Source organism: Pelodiscus sinensis, chromosome 15 (genome assembly GCF_052426305.1).
Source record: "Pelodiscus sinensis isolate ZL-2025 chromosome 15, ASM5242630v1, whole genome shotgun sequence".
NCBI classification, from domain to species: Eukaryota; Metazoa; Chordata; order Testudines; family Trionychidae; genus Pelodiscus; species Pelodiscus sinensis.
The window spans coordinates 1,927,921-1,954,119 of record NC_143066.1 but is presented as its reverse complement, the minus strand read 5'-3'; the positions used below and the strand labels follow the sequence as shown (position 1 = coordinate 1,954,119).

Below are 26,199 nucleotides of genomic sequence, written 5' to 3'. Positions count from 1 at the left end.
TATGTCTTCATGGTGGACATCTGAAGTAGGGAATTGCTTGTTAGCAATAAAGGTTTGACTGAAATACCAGCTTGGGCATTTTGCAAGGTGGACAGATCCATTGTGAACGCTGAAAATGATGGCTAATGCAGGCAGAAAAGATGCAGAGCAGCAGCTGCATCTAGCTATCCAAGGGGAAGTAAGTTGCTGAGAAGGACTCACAGTGTGAAGCCATCACTGGCAGACTAGAAAAAGAGTCGTGTTACTGCTCCTGTGTCTCATCCCAATGGGACGAGGTATTTTGCAGGATAATCATTCATTCTTGTTTTTGGACCATGAATAATCTAGCACTCAGTACCTGGTTTAAAGCCCCCGCTTTACTTTCAGCTGTAGAAGCCTTGTAAGTGCTGTCTCTCCTATGTGCAGACATGATGGGTTTGTGCCAAAGCCCCTTGGGGATGCACATCTTCTGAAGTCAGCAGGAAAGTCTGCAGTACATTGTGACAATGCATTCAGTAGTTTGTGGGCTCTCTGCTGGTCCACCAAAATTACAGCTTGGAATGTTGCAACTCTTCACAGGCATGGCCATCAGGTTTCTGTCTCATGCAAAACAGACTGCCTTATTATATCAGTCTCAGGACTAAAAGAAGCAAGGCTGGTAGATGGAAGGTGGAAGAATCTTTACTTTTGTATTTTGGCAACCTCAGCTATTTATTTAGGGTAGCACTACTACTGTGAGGCAAAGCCAACTTCTCCCTGACAACATGGACACCTATGTCTCCTCATTTATTTTCTGCACGTTTTAAAAATTGGCACAGTTGCCCCTGTATCATAGTAGTTTATGAGGAAAGTGTTGACTTAAAGATCATTTCTATGATCATTTGGAACATCTAGTGTGCATAGTCTCTCCATATAATAACCTCATGATGCTGGGTGACTTAAATATAATACTTAAATGCTGATGCCTACAAATGGATTTGAACAGGTCATTGGTTATTATGGTTCAGGCACACCCAATGATAATTCTTGCCACTCACTTACATTCTGTACCTCCCAGAATATTTCCATTCTTGGGTGATGGTCCAGGTTATGACATATACACCAGATGTCATAGATCTCTCATGATGGTATCACTCAAAGTGTTTCTTTGTTTCCTGTGGAGTATATCATGGTGCAGAATGCACAGCGAACACAGAGACCTGTATGGCACTGATGCTCCAATGAGCAGGGAAGCCCTCTGCAATGATAAAGAAGTTTAACGTTGATGAATTCCATTTGCCAGGATTTTTTTATTGATGTGTGCAATAGATTCTCGGTTCTAGCTAATCTGCTAGATGATGTGGAGGTTGCTAGGTCCTTGTTCACTATTACCCTCAACCAGTCTGCTGAACAGACAATTAACATGCTGACCATGGCTGTTGGAAGAGATAATTCACTTGGAAGCCACATAGGACCAACCACCAGTGCGTTGATGAGTATACTCATAATCAGGTAAAGTGAAAATCTAACACGTTAGCTCCTCGCAATTTATTTTCAAGGCATATTATAACCAAGTGCTGAATGATGTCAGATTTGGCTTAGCCAGGGACAACAAGAAGCCAGCATTGTGTGCCATTCATGGTCAAGAGGTAGTCTATTACAAATGGCATCCTGAACATAGCGAAGGCCATTCTTGTAAATAAGGTGATGACATTCTCTCATGCTGGGTGGAACATTATCCTAGTGCCCTGAACCATCCTTGGCTCATGTTTGTTCAGAGCAGGATGATTTGGCAGCCACTGTGGTTCCAGATCCAGACATTTGTAATGATGCACCAACACTGGAAGAAGTGAAGTGTGCCATCTCGAAATTGAAAAACGGACATGCAACCGGTGCTGATGGCATCTTCTCAGAGCTACTAAAATGTGCTATTGATCCTGTAGCAGACTCACTTCTGGCCATCTTTCGTCTGATGTGAAGAACTGAGGAAGGTATCACTCTATAAAGGCAAGGAACTGTGTAGTGCTACAGGCTGATCACTCTCCTTTCTATTCCAGAACATGGAATGTGAAGGGAAGGTGTTTTGTTGGCATACTTGGAGCCTTTGCTAAATTGGAAGCATCATCTCCTACAGTCAGCACTTACAAGGAACGGGTTCACATTAGATGCCGTTTTGACCCTTTGTTGTCAGAAACACGTTGCGAGTTCAGGAAGCACATAGTACATATTGATCTTAAGTCTGTGTTTGATTCAGTAGATCATGTTAAGATTATGGAAGACCTTAAAGGGCATAGGTGTCCCTACCACTTGGTCGGACTTGATTAGACAGCTGTATAATGGTACTGCTGCCCATGTTCATTTGGGGAACTAGATGTCAGTGCCTGTTAGGCAGTATCTGCTGTTCTAGTCTCTGTACTCTTTTTTTTTTTTTTTTTTTTTTTTTTTTTCTGCTCAGGCAGTGGATTTCATAATGCAGCATTTGGTCAGGTCCATGGGCGTTAACATTGGTGATTTCATGCTCAAAGACCTTAACTATGCCGATGAAGTTGTTCTTTTAGTACAGAGTCCCAACATCTTTTGTGAAGCATTCCAGTATCAGATGGAAGAGGAGTCAGCAAAGACTGGTCTCTGTTTTGTGGTCAAACAAAATTGCAAAATCTATAACTAGGACCACCTGCAATTAAAATTTCTTTGAACAATGAAACCAGTGAATGAGTTTCCAGCTTTTGCTATCTGGTTCTATACTTACCAGCTCCTCCATCTCTCACATGTTGGTTCTCCATTGGAGTGGCATCACAAGATCTGCCAGGAGTGGTTTACAGCAGACAGAGAATCAACATCATCTTAGTATGATAACCACTTGAGGATTTACTCAAACTGTATTCTTCCCGTGTAAGAACATGGTGATACTGGGTCAGATCAGAGTTCCATCTAGCCTAGTATTCTGTTTTCTGACAGTGACCAATGCCAGGTGCCCCAGAGGGAATGAAAAGAACAGGTAATCATCAAGTGATCCCTCCCCTGTCACCCATTCTCAGCCCTGACAAACAAAGGCTAGGGACACCATCCTTACCCACCCTGGCTAATAACCATTGATGGATCTATCCTCTGAGAATTTAAAGTCCTAGCCTTTACAACATCCTCTGTCAGGGAGTTCCACAGGTTGACTTTGCATTGTGTGAAGAAATACTTCCTTTTGTTGTATTAATCTTGCTGCCTATTAATTTCATTTGGGGGTTTTGTGTTAAGGGAAAGAATAAATATTTTTCCTTATTTACTGTCTTCACACCAGTCATGATTTTATAGACTTCTATTATATCCTCCTTTGTTGGTCTCTTTTTCCAACCTGAAAAGTCCCAGTCTTATTAATATCTCCTTATATCGCAGCCATTCCATATCCCTAATCATTTTTGCTGCCCTTTTCTGAATCTTTTCCAGTTCTAATATATCTTTTTTGAGATGAGGCAACCATATCTGCACACAATATCAAGATGCAGGCGTACCATGGATTTATATAGAAGAAGTATATTTTTTATCTTATTATGTATCCCTTTCTTACTGATTCCCAATATTTTATTTGCTTAACTGCCACTGCACATTGAGTATATGTTTTCAGAGAAATATGACAAGATTTCTCTCTCGAGAGTGGTTATAACTAAATTAATCCCCATCATTTTGTATGTATATTTGGGATTATTTTTTCCAATGTGCATTACTTTGCATGTATCACCACTGAATTTCATCTGCCATTTTGTTGCCTACCAATTCAGTTTTGTGACATCTTTGTGAAGCTGTTTGCAGTCAGAGCTTAACTATCTTGAGCAATTTTATATCATCTTCAAATTTTGTCACCTCACTGTTAACCCTTTCTCCAGATTATTTATGAATATGTTGAATAGGAGTGGTCCCAGTGCAGACCCTTTGGGACCACCATTAGTTACAACTTTCAATTCTGAAAACTGACCATTTATTCCTATTTTTTGTTTCCTGTCTTTTAACTAGTTACCAATCCATGAGAGGATGTTTCTTCTTATCCCATGGCAGTTTATTTTACTTAGTCTTTGGTGAGGGACCTTGTCAAAGGCTTTCTGGAAATCTAAGAACACTGTATCCATTGGATCCCCCTTGAATGGCTGTGAAACACGAATAATACCTCACACAGTCTGGACAAAGCTGGAGGTTTTTCATACAAAATGTCAGTGTTGTTTATTGGGCATGAAGTGGAATAACTTCATCTGTAATGCAGGTAGTATGGTTGTTCGGGTCTACAGACTACTGGGGTCATTGGCTGCAAGCAATGCCTTAAGGGTTTTTGGACATGTCGCAAGGATGCCACAAGTCTTTACGATGAATGCCATTCTCCAGGTGACTTGTAACATCTGGGATAAAATTTCATCAAGTGAGGGGTGGAGGCAGTCCAGAGGCAGACTTCTATTACATGGATTCATTGCATCTTTTCTGATGTTGGTGTCTCAGGCCATCAGGCCTTTGTGGTTGTTCAGGAATGGTCCAAGGTGAATGATCACTACAGTCACCTATCTGGTGAAGCACTGAAGAATAAGAATGGTGATACAGGTTGGAATGCTTGGCAAATTCTGCCTGCAGATGCTATGGGACCTTTATAATGTTCTTGGATCCACATGCATGGACATTTACAGTTCTGTGGGGCCCTGTTCACTTTATTGGGACTCTGTCTTCATGGATCCATTTGTGGGATCACGGCTATAAATGCTGTGAAAAAGATCTGATTTTACCAATGCTCTTGAGCATCATGCTTACACACTGCTCACACCAGAAAATTAGAGAGTAAGAATCAAATTCAGTGCTCACTTATGCAACTCTGCTGAGCCAGCTCCTGTTCTCAGTGTCTTTGTTTTGTATCATGCTTGTACCTGACATCAGTGGCTCTTCTGGATTTACACCTGCATCACTGAGATTGATGCAAGCATTTGGAAATCCTTGGGACTCAAGGTTCAGACATAGCCCTAGCAGGTATTTCCCCTTCTCCTTAATCATGTGTATTGATAAAACAGAAAAAAGTGGTTTCATAGCAAGAGTCCTCCAAATACGCAGATATCTGCTTTATATCTGCGAGTATCTGTATTTTCAAATGTGGATACAGATATCTGCTTTATATCTGCGAGTATCTGTATTTTCAAATGTGGATACAGATATCTGCTTTATATCTGTGAGTATCTGTATTTTCAAATGTGGATACAGATATCTGCTTTATATCTGCGAGTATCTGTATTTTCAAATGTGGATACAGATATCTGCAGCTCATTTTTACACAAGCAGATACAAAATTTTGCATCCACACAGGGCTCCATTCATAGTCCTCAGCTTTCTTGCTTACGCGGGAGCTAATTTTCTGTAAATTGCGTGGTCACTCAGAGCAGCATGCCATCTTACAATATTATGGGGCCTTTTAGCCCGACTCCAGTTCTCGACAGTTAATCTTTTTACAATCATGCTGGATTTCCATTAGACCCTCTCGTGTGGCTCATTAATATTTCATAACTCTTCCTTTTAATGGGGTTGCATCACATATGCTAAATACGGCTACAGTGGAATTGCTTGCATTTCAGATAGGCAATTGAATAGGCTATCAGGACCCAGCTTGCAAAGCTGACCAGCTGCCACATGTCTGTTTCATCTGGCTCTGTCCTGACAGGCTGGAACCTTTTCAGGTAGAGCAAGTTGTTTAAGGGAAAACCTTTAAGGCCTTAGGTACTAAGGGATCTGTGCTGCACATATGTTCTCCAGATAACAAACACATCTCTGCATCACAGTGACCAGTCATTACTGATTTACAGGCATTTCTGTGGGGCTGCGTCTAGATTGCTTTCCTCTTCCGAAAGAGGAAATGCAAATGAGGAAAACAGAAATGCAAATGAAGCACTGATTAGCATGTTTGCGCACTTCATTTGCATATCCTCTTCCAGTCCTTTTTTTGGAAGATGTTTTTTCGAAAAAATCCTTTTTCAAAAGAACCCTTCTTCCTCAAAAAATGAGGTTTACAGCGTTCTTTCAAAAAAGGAGGGTGGTGTGTGTTTTTTTTTTTTTTTTTTTTTTTAAACTGCATCTAGACTGCTTTTTTTGGGGGGAGGGAGGAGGAGGGGAGGGAACCTCTTCCGAAAAAGGCTAGGAAGAGAATATGCAAATGAAGTGTGTAAACATGATAATCAGTGCTTCATTTGCATTTCCAGTCCCTCATTTGCATTTCTTCTTTCGGAAGAGAAAGCAGTCTAGACACAGCCTGGCAGTCCTCACTGCAGTGTCTATGCATCTCATAGGCATGAGTGATTGAATATCAACATCACCCCTGCCTTGTAGGGCAGTATTATAATCCTTTCCTTGCTCTTACAGCAAGGGAACCTAAGGCACTAAGCAGTTAACATATCCAAGCTTGTATCTTGTGCCTGAGTGGAAACTACAACCCAGATCTTGTCATCTGATCACAAAAGCAAACCCACTTCTCTTGCTGAGCATAGACTCAAGCTGCCTTTTGAGACTGCTTAAGGTCAATTAGCCATTGGGGTCACTGTGGTGGAACACTAAGCTGATCCTTCAATAAATTTCAACAATTCTTCTTGCCAGTTCAGTCAGCTTACAAAAGGCAGAGGTTTTTGTTTTCCTTCTTGGCCTGCCTCTGTAAGATGCTATGGTCTGCAGTGACAGATTGTGGTGCATAGCACCTCTTAAGCTGAGCCACGCGTGCAGCCAGATCAATGTTGGTGTAGATGCATAGGTGGCAAAGAGCAGAGTTCAGGAAGGACTTCACATCAGTTATACTCTTTGGCAAGATATGCTGTCTTTGGGCCACCAGAACTGCCCTCATTCCACGAGGAGTACAGCTAGTTTGGATTAGAAGCCTAATCCGAACTAGCTACTCCGTGCCGCGTGTAGCCGCGCGGCACGGGGTTCGAACTAGCCGGCATTTAAAAATGGCGCCGGCCAGCTTCATGCAAATGAAGCCCGGGAAATTCAAATCCCGGGCTTCATTTGCAATTGCGGATGACTACATTACCCCCGCTAGTTCGAACTAGCGGGGTAGTGTAGACATACCCTCTGTGTTTAAGGGGTGCACACTATTGCAGAAGTCTGTCAGGAGCAACTGTTCCCATGAGACTGCAGCCAAGAACATAGAAATCTCTGCAGGTGACCCCCAGTTGCTTTTATTATTATTAGCATAGCACCCATAGGCCACAACCAAAATCAGGACCCCATTGTGCAAGGCACAGTACAGACACCTAGTAAGAGAGTTCCTGCCCCCAAACAACTGGCAGCCTAAATAGAAAAGACAGAGTTTGGGAGGTGAAATTGAGGCATGGGCATGTGAAATGACTTGGCCAAAGTCACTTAGCAAGTTAGCAGAAGATGTGGGTTGCTCTCGAGAGATAATTTCTGCCATAGCTAAAATCTGCAGCTTGTGGCAGTTCATCCTGTACCTTGCTTCAACCTCAACCCCAGCTATCCTGAAACTTGAACCCCAGCTAGCTTGATCCTGATTTGAACAGCAGCTCCAAATCTCCTCTTAAGGGGCATTTGTCTGCTTGCTTCAGTTGTGGTGTTGTATATTCTTCTCTGTATAGTTGTAGGCTATGGTTACACTGCAGGCTTTTTGTGCAAGAACTGTTTTGCGCAAGAGTTCTTGCACAAAAGGTCTTGTTCAAGAGTGCCTCCATACTGCCATGTGCTTTTGCGCAAGAGTGTCCATGGCAATGTGGACACTCTTGCACAAGAAAGCTCTGATGGCCATTTTAGCCATAGGGGTTTCTTGCTCAAGAAACCCCTGTTGCCCATCCACATTGCCTTCTTGCGCAAGAGCTCTTGTGCAAAAAGGCTTATTCCTCATGGGGAGAGGAATAACTTTTGCACAAGAAGCCCTCTCTTCTGATGCCTTACTGTAAATTTATTTGCGCAAGAACACATGTGCATTGTAGACGCTCCGCAAGTTTCTGCGCAGGAACAGGTGTTCTTGCGCAAAAAGTCTGCAGTGTATACATAGCCGTAGTGTCTGGGCCAGTGTCCCAGTTAGTGAACATTGATATAATCTCATTGGCCTCAATGGAGAAATATCAGTTTACACTAGCTGAGGATCTGGCCCTTTTGTCTTCAAAGGAGCTGTGCTGATTGATATCAGCTGAGGATCTGGCCCAGGTAGTAGTGTTTGTGCAACTCATTCCTGAGGCAGGGATGGAGCATGAACAATCAACACAAGGGGCCCCGCTGCATCCTGACCCTGGTATAACTCCAGCTGCATCTGGGTTGAGCTTTGTCTGCAGCTCTTCCTGATGGACCAGAAGCTGTGGAGCCCTGGGAGTTTGCTGTGCCTGTCTCCAGGGAGCCTCCCAGAGCCCTTGTACTGGAAAGTATGGTAACAGGGAAAGCAGGTCATCTGACAACAAAGGATAATAGGGAGAAAGGGGGATGGATGGGAGAATGGAGAGGCAGAGGGACCCTATAGACAGTGAGGGCAAGGGGTATGTAAGAATTGGGGTGTATGTGTGTGAGAGAAACAGACAGAAAGGGACATTTCTATTTTAAGAGCTGCAGTCTGTTCTCCACCCCTCCCCCACACAACACATTACAGCTTGCCAGATTGAGAAACCTGACCTGCCTTTTAAATAATCAAGAAGGGAGTAAGGCAGCCAGATCATCCCCTGTTACATCAGCCTCTCCAGAGCTAGGGGAGGCAGGTGTCAGCAGCTGCTGGGGTGGGGAACTTTTAACCAGGGGTTCCTGGGTTGTATACGAGGGGGATTGCCCGCATGCTAGCTGACTGTTTTTCCCCCCAGTTTAGTAGGGACACTGGATGAGGGGCACCCATGGCCAAAGAAGTTGGTGGGGTGAGGGAGTGGGCATGTTCAGTGTGTTAGGGGACAGCCAGTGGGGTCAGAGCTCCAGGTCTGGCCTTTCAAACACTCTGAGTCTGGGGAAGTTTGCTGTGTCTTGGGAACAGAGCAGGAAAGTGGTCCATGCAGGGCCCTAATCTATGAGCACAGATGACCACTGGAGCATGTGGGAGTGAAGGTGTTTCCTTCCCTTCCTAGCTCCCAAGGTAGGAATTCAGCTGGTTTCTCCAGCTACCTGCCTTCAAAGCTTATCTGTAGTTAGACCCAAATTCTGATAGCCTAGAAAGCTACTCAGCCTGTTGGTTGTTGAGGGCAAAAGGCTCAACTGGGTACAACATACCTATGATTACCCAGAAGGATTCATTGGTAGTGGTGATGTTTTGTACATTTGGTGTGAATCAGAGCACCTCAGCCCCATGCCGTAACCTTTCTATGCACTGTAGCTTGTCTGTTTCATTAGCCAAAGAAGGCATACGTTGAAACCACAGAGCCCATGAATGCCAGTGCCCCAAAATGGGGGAGAGGAGCACTAGGGAGCAAATATTCAGTTAGATAGATATTTTATCTAATCATCATCTTAGTATTTGCCTGTGTAGCTGTCTTTGTCTTTTTGCAAATGCCAGTCCATTTGATTGACCTCAAGAGGGTAATAAGGGAAGGGGTGGAAAGCCAATAAAAATTCTAGTTCTGGCTGTTTCCCATAGTGAATGGTTGTAATCTCTGAGGATCCTAGCCAGGAGGTGGGGAGACTAGCCCGCCTGCAGCCATGCATTAATGATGATAATGGCTGTGTCTCTTTAACTGGGTTTGGTCTACGACACTGTGTGTGTGTGTGTGTGTGTGCGTGCACGCATGCCAGCGTGTGCGTGTGAGACAGCTTGCATCTTTCAGACAGTGCTCTCTGGATACCAGCTCCGGGTTTGCTGGGGAGGAGGGGAGGGAAGCATATTTCAGTCTCCTGAGATTGCTGTCTTGCTTGCTTTTTCTTTTTTTTTTTTTTTTTTTTTTTTAAGTGGGACAAATTCTCTCCCACCCTTATTTTGCAAAACATCAGACTAATGGAATCATTGGTGGAAGGCTTTATTTAAGGACACTGTGCGTGTGTGGGGGAATCTAGCTCCCTGATTCTGTGTCTGTCCCCAGCTGGGGGCTGGTGTACATCAGAGTGGGTGATTTGTTCTGTTTCGTCTCCTGATTCTGCTCTGCACATGAAAGGAGCAGCTCCCGGGGAGGCATGGCATGAGCTGGAAGCAGCCGCTGGAGGTAAGGGCTGTATCTTGCTGCAGATCCTTTGGCACACAAAGCCCCCTATGTCAGCTTGTATTGATGTCTCTAGGACACAGTCCTGTCCCCCCCCGCTCCTCCCCCCGAGGGATGTGGCTCCGTGTTACAATGAGAACCAGGGAAGATAATTATAGCCCTTTTTGATTAAAAGCATTGCATTGTAGAGCTTGGGTTATATAATGGCAGGCATGCATCACCTTTCTAGAAAGACTAGGCTCCATTCATTTCCATCCAATACAATGCTCTTTGCTCTGCCCTGTTCAGCTTCTGTGGCTGGCTGGAAGAAATGCTTCGGTGTTGGCCTCCTTTTTCTCTGCATTGAAGAGAAATGGTGGAAGATGAATTCCCAGTGCCAGTGGGTTGGGTTGGGTTATTTATTTATTTATTTGCTCCATAGACTGGAGATGGATGCTGTAATTCTTGTGGCTGGCAATGTACTCAATACCCTGCTTTCTCAGCCTCCAAAGAGGACTTGGGCTAACACCCTTGAGGTGGAGTAGTTGGCTGGGCCAGTGGCTCAGAGCATGCTAGTGGCAGAGCAGGTGTTCCCACCTGAGAGGTCTCTCTTGCTGCCCAGTTCTGTTCAGGATCACTGTCCACTGTGCTGTTCACTTCAGCCATGCTCTGGCTCTGAGTTGTGGCAATCACTCTTGCCAGTGAACCAGACAGAGTGGCAGCAAATCAACCTCCTGGCTGGATGTTCTCGACCTCACCACTCACTTGGCCCACTGGTCTTAGGGAGGAGAAGCAGGTGGTGCCATGGCCAAACAGAAACCTAGCTCCAGAAGGATAGCTGGGGCATTGCTGCTGGCTTCAGGCTGGAGGCTGGCTGGTTTGTGTGATACCTGGAGGTGGAAAGGGATGTCAGGCCATATAAATCTTGGAAAGTCTGTGGCTGTGCAGCTGGCACATTGGAGCACCAGAAAGCTTTGATCATGGGGAAGGGGCACTGGAACAAACTTTGTGAAGGGGAACAGAGAGATTCCTCAGGAGTTCAGTCTCCTGGCTGGCTGGGGAACATGTCAGAGGCTTTCAAATTGGCAGCATGGGAAGATGGACTCTTTCCCTCCTCTGCCAGCAGCTGTAGCAGAAGGCATAACTTTTCACACTGACAGGGAAAGTGAGGAAAAGCCACACTAGGTCAGATCAAAGGTCCATCTTACCCAGTGTCCTGCCTTCTGACAGGGGTCAGTACCAGGTGCCCCAGAGGGACTGAAGAGACCATGTAACCATCAAGTATCATCCCGTCACCCATTCCCAGCTTTTGGACAGGGAATACCATTCCAGCTAATATCATTGATGGACCTATCCTCCATTAATTTATTGAATTCTGTTTTAACCCTGTTCTTATGGCCTTCACAACATCCTCTGGCAAAGAGTTCCCCAGGTGGACCTTCATTCCCGTGGCTCAAAGCATGAGCCAACCTTTCTTGCTAATTCATCTCTGGACCCTTTATGTGACTACAGCTGGTTACTACAAATTCATCCCATTCAAGGTGTTGGATTTACCACCCATTTGAGGTCCCAGTGGCTTGGCCTTTTTCCTACTCCCCATTCTCTCCCTTTAGGGGGAGTACATTGCCTTAGATGCACAACTGCAGGTTAAATGTAGGATAACGCCACTCTCAGTAACACCTTGGCAGGGGCTGCAATGGGGATAAGGAAGAGGAGGCCACTGTGTGTGGAGAAGTATAGTGGAGACAACAGAGGTTACTGGTAAAGCAGCAGCCTTTTCTGTAACTATCTTACTTCCATAAATCCAGGGCTGCCTGCATTCATTCTCCATGTCTGCTGTATCTGTTAGCTTAAGGTCCTTATCCAGGAGTGTGACATCAGGGACCCTTTCTTCTGCTCCTGATGTAAAGGGAAACACACCTTTTGGGAGCTTCGGGCAGATGCTAATTTAGAGCAGGTATAGTTGAGGTGTGGATGGGAAGGCAGGAAGAAGATGAAAGGGAAAATGACAGGAGGAGAGAATTCTGGTCTTTAGTAGGGATGTTAAATATGGGTTAATTGAATAGTCTATTCAAGTAACCTCATGAATTCTTATCAGTTAGTCGACTGTTCTATAGTCGCTGGGGGGCAGGGCTGGCAGCCAGTGTATCAGAGGCAGCAGTGCAGGGTGTCCATGAGGGGAGCCAGTTTAAAAACCAGCCCCCCTTATGGACTGCCTGCCTGTTGTCCAGTGCTGCTGCCTCTGATAAAGAGGCAGCAGTGTGGGGTAGCAGCAGCCCCTGACCAAGGTGGGTCTGATCTCCTGGGCCCAGCATGAGCTTGGAACTGAGCTGGGCTGCCTGGCTCCTAATACACTTTAAATACAGAGCCACAGCAGGAGTGGGTTCTGGACCCAGTGAGAGAACTGACCTGGGCTGCTGGCCAGAACTGCTAAAAATGTACTGGCAAGGGTAGGAGGAGGGAAATGCATGTAGTCGATAGCAGTAACCTATGAGCTTTTGCTTATCAGTTAATCCATTCTACTATTATATCTCTAGCATGATGCTTACATTGTCCCCAGCTGCCCTTGGATCCTGGTGTTTTCAGGTCTGTCATGTCCAGCTCTGCTGTCCCCATTGGAGCGCAGCCTTGGACAGCAAAGACGCAAGCCCATTGAAATAGTCAGGACTGGAGAAGGAGGCAGGAAAGCATTGTCAGTAGGGTGGTGGGCAGTGCCAGCAGCTCCATTCCGAAAGCACGGGACAGTCCCTAAGGAAAATCCAAAAGGGTATGCTGGGAGAGCAGGTCCACATCTGGCTTCTGGGTTTGGATGAGTCTGTCTCAAGCATGAACACCAACATACTTACTCTTCGGTTGGTGCCTCTGCTCCCCTCTTCCCTGTGTTCGTACTCCCAATATAACTGCAGGCTGCTCTGCTTGACTCAGAGGCTAGAGGCAGGAACATTTGTTGGGCTTGTTTTCACTGCAACTTGAGTTCTAAATCAAGCGTTGCCCCTACCTCCAGTCCTGTCCATATGCTAAAACCCTTCAGTCAGGTGTGGTGATGGCCGTCTGTCATCAGGAACTATCACTAAAGCTCATCAGCAGCTAACACAATTGCTTTGCAGTATGGCTGCAGGTCAGTGCCACTCAAGCAGCGCAAGTCCTCCAGTGCCTTCCCACAATTCCCCTCTATGACCCCCAGAATGGACATGACTTCCCAGCGTGAAGAACTGCCAAGCACCTCCCCGAAGTGACACAGTCATGTGAGTGCAGTGCCAGGATGGAGTGTTAGTTTTCACTCAGACTAGGGTAACTGGACAGGATAATTCCCATGAGCTCGGCAGTGTGACATGCCCTTTGGAAAAGTCTCTCCTAGGAAAGTTGTTGGACTCCATACAGTGCTTTGCCCACATGATTTGCATCCACTTTACTAAGCTCACACACTCCTAGCCCTCTGTACGATGGATGTGAGTGCTTGTAGTGCGGTAGCTTGGCCTCTCTCTGACCCGGAAGGGGAAAAGTTCCCCAAGACACCCTGGTGGCCAGGGCCAAGGCCAATCCATCCCCATCCCCAGGGATTAGAAAGGGTGGAGTCAAAAGGGTGGCGCCTGAACTGTTTGCTGCCCCACACTGAACAGGCTTGGGCATATGGACTTCTTGCTCAGCCTGAGCCAGCAACCTGAGCACTTGAAGTGCTTCCCCCATCCCAATGTAGGGTCAGGGTGTACTAACTGCTTGCTTAGTCTGAACTGAGGCCTGAGTGCTTGCATTTGTTGCCCCGCCCTGAGTTAGGGCCAGGGTGTATTGAGTGCGTGCTTGGCCTGAGCATAGGCCCAAGTACAGAGACTGGTGGTTGCCCTGCTGTGAAGCAGAGCCTAGGCCAGGCTACTAACCTGTTCTGCCTGTTGGTACTGAGGCAGCTTGGCCTCACTCTGACCCTGGACAGAGTCCAGGCTCTGACCCGATCTAGTACAGTGCCCTGCTCCTTCCTTGCTTTCACATCCACCTAAACCAGTCGAGCTCTATCATTGCCATGTGTCTGGTATTGAACCGGATAGCCTGGTATTTACGCCTTCCGTCCAGTAAAAAAAAATTCAGAAAATACCAGACATCAACAGAATTTTTTCCCAGCATTTTGTTTTCTTTTGTTTTGGGGGGAGGGTCGGTATTTTTTGTGAAACCATCTGGCAACCTTACATGGGCATAAATCAGACCACTGATTTCTTGAGAGTGACACCACTTTATAGTAGTTGAGGATTGGGCCTAGGGAGTTTTAGTATTTTATCTCACGCCAGTCATGCAAGGGACTAGCCACTTCTGTTTGGTTTCAAGTCATACCAGCCCCTCACTGCCATGAGCTTGGAGCATCTCTTCTCTTCTCTTCCCAAGCTGGCTAGGCTTGGAGCAGGGGAAAGAGCCGGGGTCTGGAAATAGTGCTAGGTGCCAGGAATTCCTGAGTGTGAGTTCCAGGTCAGCCACTGATTTGATGTGGGGCATCAGGCAAGTCACTTCATAATAATTGCTTGCCTATGTCTAGTGTCTGCCCTCAGAGGCTCTCAGAGTGCTTAGCAAGCAGCAGCAAACCCATGCTCCCATGATAGTGGCGAATGTCACTGGGGCACTGAGAAGGGAGGTGACTTGGCTCAGGCCACCCTGGAGAGAGTCAGGAACTCAGATCCCTAGATCATTTCTTCTGTGCTTTAGCATCTTTCCCCCCCCATGGAACCAGCATGTTGCTAGCTTCTTTCTGCCATGGATGAGGATCAATCAGATTATTCTTGTAAAGGCTTTGAATAACCTGAGTACTTAATTAATTAATCTAATCATTATCAGCAATATCCTGGATGATCCCCTCCCCATACCCTGTGGTGTAATGTGTGTGCAGGTAAGTTAGTGTCACTAGACCCTCACCTTCCAATCCACACATCTCCAACCTTCAGAGGCACAGTGTGTCTACCAGCGAGGAGTGGAGTGAGTTAGAGGGCCTCTCAAATCAACAGGCAATTCCAGCAGAGGCATCTTGATCTTTCCATGCCATTCCAGAGGCATTCTCCTGTATGCTTTGCCAATGGAAATCCAGGGGGGTTTGGGTCCTGCTGCACCCTGAGAGGGTAGCATCTGCTGGATTCTGATACTGGAATCTGAGTCCCAGGGATGTTTTTCCCGTCTGTGTAGGACTGCTGGTGTTCTAAGGCTATGCAGTTGAGTTTTGGCAATCAAGATGCCCAGGGCGTGCATTGGAGAGGATGAGGCAGTATGCCTTTTGGAACCAATGCAGGCTCCGCCAGTGTACTGCTGGGTCATGAGGAATCTCAGGAGCTGCTGCTGGGTATTCTCTGCTGGTGAGAGGTAGCAGACACTGATTGCAGGCTGCTTTGTCATAGCTCATGCTGCTGGCATTCTAATAGCCATTACGAGGCCTTGGTGCTGCTGTGGGGAAGCTCCTGCTGCTGACTTCCCAGCTGAGCACACAAGCTCTGCTGTGGGGCATAAGAAGGACTAGCCAAGTGCCCATTCTTGGACTGTTGGTGTAAATCTTTGCTTCTTGTCAAGGAGGGTGAGGGATGTTGCTTTAGAGTGGGTGGGCATCTCATCAGCATTCATTTTTCATTATTTTCCCTCACAGCTTTCCTCTGATAGCTGGTCCCTTGGTAATTTGATGGGTCTGAAATTTACTGTGACAACTAACTGAAATTGGAGGAGTTACGTCAGGGATTAATTTGGCCTCCTACCTCAAGATTGATTATGCTTTCTTTCAGCGCTTTGGTCATCTCTCCTCTGACTATAATCCCTGCCCTCTGACTGAGGGTGGGAAGCAATGTATCTGTGTAAGCTTTTGTGCCAGAGAAGGAGAGGGACCCTCTCTGTAGGTCAGGGTAGTCAAGCTGATTCAGCATGGTAATAGTAAAGTTAGGGCTAAATGGGCCAGTCCTGTGAAGCAGAGAGCTGGTTGATGCTAGTGTATCTTCATTGTCCATTCTTTAACTGAGCCCTCAGTGACTCAATTCACCTATCAGCAGAACTGGGACAATAGTATTTAGCTCCACAGGGATTCTGGAAGGATTAGCAAATGAACCTTGTCAGTTACCATTCTCTGTACTGCCATAGCACTCGGATCCCATCCACCAGTGATATATCTGCAATAGAGACACACAGTAGAGAGGAGAAATGTGTCCAGTTGAGCTAGGATTAGAACCCACATCTCTGGGATTCCAGTCCAGGGCTTAGCCTCTAGCCCACATGTCTCCTCCCATGGGCTTATTACCAATCCAACTCTCGGCACAATCCAGTTAATCTGTCATGCTCTTCCCTGTCTAAAACCACTCACTGCAGACTATCTAGAAACATCAGGAATATGGCAGCTGTGTTTTGCCATATATTTTGTGAACATTGCTCTCTTGTTAGAGTACCAGAGTGGGACCCAGTCTGCTGACTTCATCTGACTTCATCTGTAGCACTGCTGGACTTCTGAATGGTTCCAGTGAAGAGATGTAAAACAGTAACTTTTTTCAGGAGATCCTCAAGAGATTGGAACTGCTTGCTCTGAAATATGAAATGGAGTTGTAAGATGGACACAGTTCAGACATATTTGTATCATTCTGTCCTTTCTACCTTCACTTGGGCAGAGGGGAACCAGTCTGGTAGTTTGAAATTGGAATCAATTTCCAAATGCGGGGGCAGAATCTCAGCTGGTGTAAATCAGCATAGCTCCATTGACTTCACACACACACATGGACTTCGGTGGCGCTTCACTTTTTTAGGTCAGCTCAGGATCTGGCCTAGAATGTTGTTTCTTCTGTCAAATACAAACACATTGATTTATTGCAGGTTTTCTCTTGAGTTTCTCATGGAACTGCTCTTTCTCTGTGTGTGTGCATGCATATGCATAGTAGGAAAAAAGCATTTGATTTTTGACTGAAAAAGGCCAAGGAAGAAGGATGATTTTGTGGTTAAGTCACAGGAGACATTAATTCTATTCCTGGTTTTGACACAGTCACTTAATTGATTTGTGCCTTGGTTTTCCCATCTGTAGTATGGGAATAATCCTACATCCCCACTCCCCCCCACTTCACAGGAGTGTTGCACATCTTTGTTCATTAGTGCCTGGGGAGCAAACAAACACAGCATCTGCCTATAGAGGATATGTGCTAACTATTAATTATAAATCATTGCATGGAATCCACAAAGACACAGAGAAGTAGGTTATACTTTGATCCAGTCAACCTTGTCAGTATCCCTTTAAAAACCTCAGATAGACTAACAAGTAATTTGCTTGTCGTTTCCAAAGAAGTCTCAGAGAGGTAGCTGTGTTGATCTGTAACTTTAAAAACAAGTCTTACTATAAGGTGAGTGCACAACTAGTTGAAAGACCATATTTGAAGTGTAATGATCAATGGATTGCTCACAAACTGGAGGGATATATCTACTGGAGTCCCCACACACCTCAGTCAGGTGCCTGGTATTACTAGTCAGTATTTTCTTAAATAACTTAAATAATGGAGTAGAGAGGATGCTTATAAAATTTTCAGGCTGGGAGCAGTTGGGGGGAGGGATAGCTCAGTGGTTTGAGCATTGACCTGCTGAACCCAGCATTGTGAGTTCAATCCTCAAGGTGGCCATTTAGGGATCTGGGGCAAATCTGTCAGGGATGATACTTGGTCCTGTCATGAGGGCAGGGGACTGGACTCCATGACCTCTCAAGGTCCCTTCTAGTTCTATGAGATAGGTATAGCTCCATTTAGGAAAATAGGATTAGAATTCAAAATGACCTTGAGAATTGGCTTGATATCAACAAGATGAAATTCAGCACAGACAAGTGCCAAGTGTGACATTATGTTCCATATTTATGAAAATGTGCTTATGATATGAATATTCCATTACTGAGATGATTTATGCAAGATAACTCATGTAAGGCACCATTGGAGAGATTATGATATACTGAATATGATGATACCATTTGTATGCCTAAGTCATGTTTGTGTTTAAAGTTAGAGATATTGACCTGTGGAGCTTTATTTCGTATATGATCCTTTGGGTGACTTCCATTGCTGACACTTCAGGTACTACAATGGACAAACCAGACTGGGCTGTTGGCCCATCAGCAAAGACAGTGGACTATTAAGAGCCTTGGCCTTCCTGGTGATGTTTTATAGTGCTAATGACTTATAGAGGCTGAGATGCTATAGTCAGGTGACTCTTGATCTGCTGTACTTTTTCACTGAGGGATGGGCGAATCAAACAAAGAGTTCCTGCCTTATGGAAATTCTGTAGAAAGCAGGGAAAGAAAACAATGTGGGTCTTCAGCTTGCTTCATCTCAGCCTCCCCATCCCTACAGTTGCCAGATGGTTTCAACAAAAATACCAGACACACTTGACATACATCACGATCTATATTACATCTTATTTAGAAAATACCGGACATTTATATTTTCTCATTTATATTTCTCAATTTGTTTCCCGAACAGAAAGCTCAAATACTGGACTATTCAGTTCAAAACCGAACACCTGGCAACCGTACCCATCCCAAAAAGATACCTTGAAAACACCTGGAAACAAAAGGAATATAACTGAATGGGGGAGGGAGAGGAGAGGAACTGCTGGACACAGGCTAGAAGGACACCTCTGGCCTGTAAAGAACTCTACCTAAAACAATATTTAGGGCGGGAGTCTCAAACTTCCAGCCCATGAAGCAGTTGTACTGTCAGGCCTTGGAGTCTCAGCAGACCATGATAGGGCCTGTCTATTCCTGCCCCTCAAGCTTCATCCCTTTCCACTTTCATCCTACCCTCCCCTGTATGGAACCCTGTCCCTTGAAGTTTGCAGCCTCAGAAATTACTGGGGGAGGAAGTTTGGCATAGGGCGGCAACAGCTGTCCAACTTCCCCATACTCTGCTTCCCTCATAGCCCCTGCCCCACTGGGGAGCAGAGTGCAGTAGAGCTAGTATGCTTGCTGAGTATGCTTTGCTTCCCCATGGCTTCCACCACTGTGGAGAGTTTGGAGACAGGAGAACCACTGCTGCTGCCCCCTGCCAGACCCTCCTGGCAATCTCTGAGGCCATGTCTCTCATGGGATGGGGTGCCATGGGGGGGGGGGAGGAAGGTGGGAGAAGGCGGGATGATTATAGGAAGGGGTGGAGTTTGAGGGACGGGAATGGACAGGCCCCTGCACCTCAGGCCTTCCGAGACTCTCGAGCAAGATTGCACAACTGCTTCAGCCAGGAGTGGCCCATGGCTAGGAGTTTGAGACTCCTGATCTAGGGTGAGGAATAATTATGTGTAAACAATTTCTTTAGTGAATCTAGCTTAGTTTGCATGTTTTGTATTATTTTCTAGTAATATTCTTTGTTCTGTTTGCTACACCTTTGACCACTTAAATACACCTTTTGGTAGTTAAACTTATTCCTTGTTTATAATATAACCAAGTTTATGCAGTTTCTAACGTAGGAAGAGAAGCTGTGCATACCTTCCTCCACATTAAGGGAGGAGAGGCTAATTTCATATAACTTTGGGTTTATACTCCAAGGGTACGCCTAGAATACAGGCTTTTGTTGACAGAAGTTTTGTCGACAGATACTGTCGACAAAGCTTCTGTCGACAAAGAGTGTCTAGACTACATCCAGTTCTGTAGACTAAGCAAGCCGCTTTATCGACATGAGAGTGTAGACGCAAAGGACAGTGTAGATGCAATAACGCCTTCTGTCAACAGAACTCTGTCGACAAAAGGGGTTATTCCATGTAGAATGAGGTTTACAGCCGTCGACATTCTGTCGACAGAACTCAGCGGCATTGTAAACGCAGGTATAGTTTTGTCGACAAAAGTCCACTTTTGTTGACAAAACCTTGTAGTCTAGACACACCCCAAGGGATGAATGCTTGGGGCTTAGGCAAGGCCCTTAAGCTGAGTCTTCCCAGAGCTGATCTTAGTGTCCATTTGGTTCTGCAGTTGGATGTGGCCCTGGATGTGTGTGTTGTAGTAGGAAGCTTAAGAGACTGGCTCAATAAGACAGGGTTAAAAGGTGCCCATGATGGCACAAAAAGGCAGGTTCAGTGATATTTCAGCTCCTCAGATGCCATCCTGGGGATTCAACCCATCACACCACGGACTACACTTAAGATAGAAAAACCAAATGCACAAATACAAAAATGGGGAATAACTGGCTAGGTGGCCATACTGTCGAAAAGGATCTGAGAGCTACAGTGGATCACAAATCAACACAAATAGGAGTCAATAGTATGATGCAGTTGTGGAAAAAAACCCAGAATATCAGCCTATTAATAAGAGTGTCTTATGCAATTCACAGAAGGTAATTTAATTGTTATGCTCTATTCAGTTCTAGTGAGGCTTTAGTTGGAATAATGTGTCCAGTTTTTGGTATTATACTTTAGGAAAGATGTGAACAAATTGGAGAAAGTCCAGTGGGGAGCCACAAAAGTTTAGAAAATCTAATCTGAGGAAAAATTAATAAAAATGGGCATGTTTAGTGTAGAAGAAAAGGAGACTGAGGTGGGACAGGAGAACAATTTTCAAATATGTTCAGGGCTGTTATAAAGAGGTCTTTGTGATCAAGTGTTCTCTATGGCCACTGGAGGTAGGACTAGAAGTTATCAGCTTAATCCATGGCAAGACAGAGTTAGGTTAGATATTAGGAAAATCTTTCAAACTCTAAGGGTAATTAAATTCTGGTCTACGTTTCTGAGTGAGGCTGTGGAATCCCAGTCATTAGTGATGTTTAAGAACAGGCTGGAAAAATACTCAAGTTTAGCTGGTACTGTCTCAGAACAGGGGCTAAACTAGATGATCTCCCAACCCTACATTTCAATGATCTTTCTCTCCTGTACACTGGATTTACATCCATGTTGCCCACATATCAGAAAGACGAGATTAGTTCAGGCAGGCCCAGTACAACCCATACAAACATATTCCCACTAATTAGGCTGTTATAGGTAGGGAATTGTGGGAATGCTAATAAAATATCTAAAAAGCATGACCTGTTAAATGATGTCTTCATTCGTATTTAAGGAGAGGAATGATTGCCATTTCTCAGTGGTGACTGGTGACAGGGGTAGGGTTGTAAGGTGTCTGGTTTTTGCCTGGACAGTTTGGTATTTTGGCCTTCTGTCTGGTAAAAAAACAAACAAACAGAGAATACTAGAAATGTAAAATGTCCGGTGTTTTCTTTGGACGGATGGCTGGCGGCGGCTGTGAGGATGGGAGGAGTAAGGAGCATGGTAATTTAAAGGCCCAGCAGCCTCTCTCTTTTTTTTTTTTTTTTTCCCCTTAATCAATTTTCCCCTGACTGTTCAGGATTTTTTGTGAAGATATCTGGCAACCCTAGACAGGGGAAGAGGCAGGGTCGGTGCTCTCTCTCCTTCCCCACCCCCTTGCTCCGCCCCTGCCCTACCCTTGCTTCACCTCTCCTCACATATTCCCAGAAGCGCAGCTGGAGAGTGCTGCTGTGTGGGCTGCAGTCACCCAGCGTGTGCCTTTCCTGCCAAGGACAGGGTAGGCCCAATGCTCAGTGAGGAGGGAGAAGCAGTAACAGGAAACTTGGAAATGGTGGAGATGCTCAATGACTTCTTTGTTTCGGTCTTCACCGAGAAGTCTGGAGGTGTGCCTAACGTAGTGAATACAAGCAGAGAGAGGGTAAGTTTAGAAGATAGGATACACAAAGAACAAGTTAAAAATCACTTAGGAAAGTTAGATGTCAGCAAGTCACCAGGTCCTGATGAGATGCATCCCAGGATACTCAAGGAGCTGATAGAGGAGGTATCTGAGCCTTTAGCTATGATCTTTGAAAAATCATGGCAGACAGGGGAGATTCCAGAAGACTGGAAAAGGGCAAATATTGTGCCCATCTATAAAAAGGGGAATAAGAACAACCCAGGAAACTACAGACCGGTCAGTTTAATGTCTGTCCCAGGGAAGATAATGGAGCAGGTAATTAAGGAAATCATATGAAAACACTTGGAAGGTAATAAAGTGATAGGGAATAGCCAGCATGGGTTTGTGAAGAACAAGTCATGCCAAACTAATCTGATAGCTTTCTTTGATAGGATAACGAGCCTTGTGGATAAGGGAGAAGCGGTGGATGTCATATACCTAGACTTTAGTAAGGCATTTGATACGGTCTCGCATGATATTCTTATTGATAAATTAGGCAAATATAACTTAGATAGGGCCACGATAAGGTGGGTGCATAATTGGCTGGATAACCGTAGTCAGAGAGTTGTTGTTAATGGTGCTAAATCCTGCTGGAAAGGGATAACAAGTGGAGTTCCGCAAGGGTCTGTTTTGGGACCCGTACTGTTCAATATCTTCATCAATGATGTAGATATTGAGATAGAGAGTACGCTTATTAAGTTTGCAGATGATACCAAACTGGGTGGGGTTGCAACTTCTTTGGAGGATAGGGACATAATTCAAAATGACCTTAGCAAGTTAGAGAAATGGTCAGAGGTAAACAGGATGAAGTTTAATAAAGAGAAATGCAAAGTGCTCCACTTAGGAAGGAACAATCAGTTCCATACATAAAATATGGGAAGCGATTCCCTAGGAAGGAGCATGGCGGAAAGAGATCTAGGGGTCATAGTGGACCACAAGTTGAATATGAGTCAACAGTGTGATGCTGTTGCAAAAAAAGCAAATATGATTCTAGGTTGTATCAACAGGTGTGTTGTAAGCAAAACGCGTGAAGTCATTCTGCCGCTATACTCTGCACTAGTTAGGCCTCAGCTGGAGTACTGTGTCCAGTTCTGGGCGCCACATTTCAAGAAAGATGTGGAGAAATTGGAAAGGGTACAGAGAAGAGCGACAAGAATGATTAAAGGTCTAGAGAGCATGACCTATGAAGCCAGGCTTCATGAACTGGGCTTGTTTAGTTTGGAAAATAGAAAATTAAGGGGGGACATGATAGTGGTTTTCAAATATCTAAAAGGGTGTCACAAGGAGGAAGGCGAAAATTTGTTCCTCTTGGTTTCTGAGGACAGAACAAGGAGTAATGGGCTTAAAGTGCAGCAAGGGAGGTTTAGATTGGACATTAGGAAAAAATTCCTAACTGTCAGGGTGGTCAAATATTGGAATAAATTGCCAAGGGAGGTGGTGGAATCTCCCTCTCTGGAGATATTTAAGAACAGGTTAGATAGACATCTGTCAGGGATGGTGTAGATGGAGCTTGGTCCTGCCTTGAGGGCGGGGGGCTGGACTCGATGACCTCTCGAGGTCCCTTCCAGTCCTATCTGGTTAAAGTGGCAAGAAACTGTTTTCTCTAAATGACTTAGCCACCTGCATTCTGCTACAAAGACCTTTTACATCTGCACTTGAAAGGGAATCCTCTGAACTGTCATTCATGTTAAAATTCGACACTTACCAACAAGGACTTAACAAGTCTTTGAACTTTCTCACCCATTACCAAGACAGTTTCCCCCATTATCACCTGTAATACCATTAACTCACAAACATCCCACTCTCCCTACCTTTAATATCAGCAATTCACAGACACTTACCTTCCTTCCTCCCCCTTCCCACCCCCCCGCATCCCCCTTCTGTTCTGCAATGTGATTTGTCCTTTTCATATTTGTTCATTTTTTTAAATTGTATCCTTTGGTATATATGGTTGTGACTACTTTCTTCCACTATTTGATCTGAGGAAGTGGGTCTGGCCCACGAAAGCTCATCATCTAATAAACCATCTTGTTAGTCTTTAAAGTGCTACATTGTCCTGCATTTTGCTTCAACTACCCCAGACTAACACGGCTACATTTCTATCACCCTTCCAGTCCTGTGATTCTATGATTCTATCTCTTTTCAGATAACTAAGGGTATGTCTACACTACCCCGCTAGTTCGAACTAGCGGGGTAATATAGGCATACCGCACTTGCAAATGAAGCCCGGGATTTGAATTTCCTGGGCTTCATTTGCATAAGCGGGGAGCCGCCATTTTTAAATCCCCGCTGGTTCGAACCCCGTGCAGCGCGGCTACACGGGGCTCGAACTAGGGAGTTCGGACTAGGGTGCCTATTCCGAACTACCGGTACACCTCATTTCACGAGGAGTAACGGTAGTTCGGAATAGGAACTTAGTCCGAACTACCTAGTTCGAGCCCCATGTAGCCGCGCTGCACGGGGTTCGAACCAGCGGGAATTTAAAAATGGCGGCTCCCCGCTTATGCAAATGAAGCCCGGGAAATTCAAATCCCGGGCTTCATTTGCAAGTGCGGTATGCCTACATTACCCTCCTAGTTCGAACTAGGAGGGTAGTGTAGACATACCCTAAGTTAGTTATCCACAGGGGGTTAATGATGCAAAATGTCAGGGATTGTGTTTTTGTTCTGTGTTTGTACAGCACCTAGAGCTTCTAATTGTAACACAAACAATAGCAGCAATAATATAGCCCTGAGAAAATACATCTGCTTATCGAACATCAAGGAAAGGCCTGATGCAGTCACAGTACTGTATCAAAGAAACCAGAATAGCATTTGAGCCAATATCCCCTGATGATTCATCATGGACTTTAAGGCCAGAAGGGACCACTATGATCCTCTATTCTAGCTTCCTGCACAGCTCAGGCCAGAGGCCTTCACTCATTCACTCGCTCCTATAACAGCCTCTTAAGCGCCAGCTGATCTACTGATGTCTTCAAATCATGAGTTAAAAAGACTTCAAGCTACGGAGAATCCCCATTTAAAGTAATCCCCCGCAGCAAGGGAGGTTTAGATTGGACATTAGGAAAAACTTCCTACTATCCGGGTGGTTAAACACTGGAATAAATTGCCTAGGGAGGTTATAGAATTCCATCTCTGGAGATATTTAAGAGCAGGTTAGATAAACAGCTATCAGGGATAGTGTAGACGGAGCTTGGTCCTGCCTTGAGGGCGGGGGGCTGGACTCGATGACCTCTCGAGGTCCCTTCCAGTCCTATGATTCTATGATTCTAGGGATGGTCTAGATGGTGCTTGGTCCTGCCATGAGGGCAAGGGACTGGACTTGATGACCTTTTGAGGTCCCTTCCAGTTCTAGTGTTCTATGATTCTACAAAACCTACAAGTGACTCATGCCTCATACTGCAGAGAAAGGTGGAAAACTCCCAGGATTTCAGCCAATCTGATGTGGAGGAAAATAGCCTGACCAAATGCAGGTTGAAGGGAGATTCTCTCTCTGATATTTATCCCTCTGATGTATGTATAGGGAGAAAAGAGGAATTATTTAAGTTAAGTACCAATGTGAACATTAGGGATGTAAATATCAGTCAAAACGGTTCTCTGGTTAAACTATTTAACTGGTTAACTGTTGGTGGGGGCCGATGCATGGCAGCTAGGCCTGGGGTCTCAGTGGGGATGTGGTCCCTCTGAGTCTGTAGGGCAGGTGTGTTGGAGGCTGCTCCAGGCCATCCTACCCACTATGGATTGTGGCCAGGGCTGCTCTGGCATGGCCATGGCTGGAGTCCCACCTGCCCACCGGGGCTGCTCTGGTGTGGCATGGCTAAGTCCTGCCTCCACTGATCAAGCTCAGTCAGGACCTGCCCACCACATGGCTCTGCCTGCTGCTTCGACACTGTCAGGGTCCCATTGTCCAGCTCAGTGCAGTCCATTGGTCATCCACTGAGGTTTGGGAAAGATATGGTTAGCCTGTAAGCATTTCAATAAGTCTAATTTTTACCAGTTAACCGGCTAAGGAAATCATGCCTTACTAATCTACTAGAAGCTTCAGAGGGGTAGCTGTGTTAGTGTGTAACCAGAAAAACTGGAAAAAACCCAACGAATAGTCTAGCAGAGCAATTCCCAAACTATGGGCCGTGGCCTGGTACCAGGACACAGGGGAAAAAATACCGTGCCTCAGCGTGGCTGCCGGGAAGGGAGCAGAGTGGGGCGGGCTGGGAGGAGTTTTGTGGGGGGGGGGGGGACCAGCCATCGGGAAGCAGGGTTGGGGGCAGCGGAGCTGTCCTGTGGATTTCGGGGCAGGCGGGTGGGTGGCGGAAGCAGGGCTGGACTGGGGAGATTGGGAGGAGAAGGGGGGGGGGAGAGCGGGACTGACCCAGGCACACGAGTGAGTCTGGCCCCACGGATTCCATTCCTTCCCCCCCCCCCCCATATCCCCTCCTTCGAGGAGTTGCAAACTGCCTGGCTGGTAGACACACTCACAGAGCATGAGCACATCTACCAGCCA

The 26,199-nt window shown here is 45.6% G+C and overlaps 1 protein-coding gene and 1 long non-coding RNA gene across 11 annotated transcripts in view; one reads left to right on the top strand and one right to left on the bottom strand.

The window, feature by feature from the left end:
* Positions 1-26,199, top strand: part of FBXL16 (F-box and leucine rich repeat protein 16) — a 278,323-nt gene that overhangs the window by 163,572 nt on the left and 88,552 nt on the right. The window lies entirely within an intron of this gene.
* Positions 16,444-26,199, bottom strand: part of LOC142818557 (uncharacterized) — a 74,726-nt gene continuing 64,970 nt past the window's right edge. The window contains exon 3 of one of the 2 annotated variants that reach the window (XR_012896070.1): positions 16,444-16,580. This is a non-coding gene — a long non-coding RNA (uncharacterized LOC142818557). Of the gene's footprint in view, positions 16,581-18,165; positions 18,303-26,199 lie in introns of those variants that run through there. The other variant, XR_012896068.1, reaches the window with a different exon arrangement.